The 1,540-nt window shown below is 40.4% G+C and overlaps 2 non-coding genes across 2 annotated transcripts; both read right to left on the bottom strand.

The window, feature by feature from the left end:
- Positions 1-338: 338 nt before the first annotated feature.
- On the bottom strand, positions 339-412 carry trnai-uau (transfer RNA isoleucine (anticodon UAU)). The gene has a single exon. It is a non-coding gene; the product is annotated as a tRNA-Ile (tRNA).
- Positions 413-1,199: 787 nt separating this feature from the next.
- Positions 1,200-1,271, bottom strand: trnaa-cgc (transfer RNA alanine (anticodon CGC)). The gene has a single exon. It is a non-coding gene; the product is annotated as a tRNA-Ala (tRNA).
- Between the last annotated feature and the right edge of the window lie 269 nt (positions 1,272-1,540).

Raw genomic sequence — 1,540 nt, 5'->3', positions numbered from 1 at the left:
TCTAGATCATTTTGAATGAACTTTGCTGCTGCAGCAGTGTTTGCTACTCCTATTTTTGTATCGTCTGCAAATTTAACAAGTTTGCTTACTATACCAGAATCTAAATCATTAATGTAGATTACGAATAGCAGAGGACCTAATACTGATCCCTGTGGTACACCACTGGTTGCCTCGCTCCATTTTGAGGTTTCTCATCTAATTAATACTTTCTGTTTTCTACATGTTAACCGCCCCCTAATCCATGTGCATGTATTTCTGTGAATCCCTACTACGTTAATTTTAGGAATTAATCTTTTTAGAAGAAGGTATACATTTAACTTTGGGAGAAGAAGTAAAAGAGGCACTGCTGGGATTCGAACCAAGGGTTTCCTGTTTATAAGGCAGGTGCTTTAACCAACTAAGCCACAATGCCTCACACTTGCCAGCTGCTCAGTGTGCTAAACTGAAGGGCTACAAAACTGTCCCAGGACACGGTGGCCAGCAAGATTATTTTGTTTTGACAGCTTTCCTCAATTTTTCTGACCGTCTCCCAGTGCTCCATGTGGTGCACTTGTCTTTTGTGTAGTACTTGTACGGCAGGACACTGCGGTTGTGATTTGGAGGCTCACCAGGAGCTGCTTTTACAAAACTTGTAATCTGGATACAAATGATCTGGATTTGTAATCCTATATTTTGTGACCGAGATTACTTTTTAAAATGCTGGACATTTTAATCGCAATTCGTAATATGGATAATTCAGCAGTGACATTTTCTGAACAAACAGATCAAAACGATCCAGATTACAAGTTTTAAAAAACCGGCTCCTGGAGCATATCTCTTTTGCGTCTCCCTCTTGTCCTGTTATTCTGATTGATTTAGCTTCAATGACAACATTAATCATGTGTTGAAGATAAGAAGACTTTTTTTGTAATGGTATGCCTAATAGTTAGATGGATAGAGAGAAGGAGAGAGTTAAAAAAAATTATATTTATTTTTTGAAATCAAAATATAGATAGAGTGAGAAAACATATATAAATATATTTATAATTCTGAATCAAAAGTTAGATAGAGATTAATAAAATAAATAATTACATTTATAAATCAAAAGATAGATAGATTGATTGAATGAATGAAACCAGAAAGGGCTGGGTTTTGGAAGAGTGTTTTTAATAAACAACAAAGTGTGATTTCATGGAAGGACGGGGTAAAGAAATACCACCTGGAGATGCCGGGGATTGAACCCGGGGCCTCATACATGCGAAGCATGCGCTCTACCACTGAACTACATCCCCTGTTGTCATTGAGCACTTGAACTCTTGAAGTCTTGAACTGGATGCGAGCAGCGATCGGGAGCCAGTGGAGTGAGCGGTAGTCTAGACGGGAGAGTACCAGGGCCTGGACCAGGAGCTGGGTGGTGTAGTTGGTGAGGAAGGGTCAGATTCTTCGTATGTTGCTCAGGAAGAATCGGCAAGTGCGTGCCAGAGTGGAGATGTGCTGAGAATTAGAGAGGAGGGGGCCCAGGGATCGGGTGTAGAGGGAGAACAGACGAGGACCGAAGACT

The sequence above is a fragment of the Acipenser ruthenus genome, unplaced genomic scaffold, assembly GCF_902713425.1.
Source record: "Acipenser ruthenus unplaced genomic scaffold, fAciRut3.2 maternal haplotype, whole genome shotgun sequence".
In the NCBI taxonomy this organism is placed as follows: domain Eukaryota; kingdom Metazoa; phylum Chordata; class Actinopteri; order Acipenseriformes; family Acipenseridae; genus Acipenser; species Acipenser ruthenus.
Note: the sequence above shows the minus strand (reverse complement) of the source record. Positions and strands in the feature narration are given on the sequence as shown.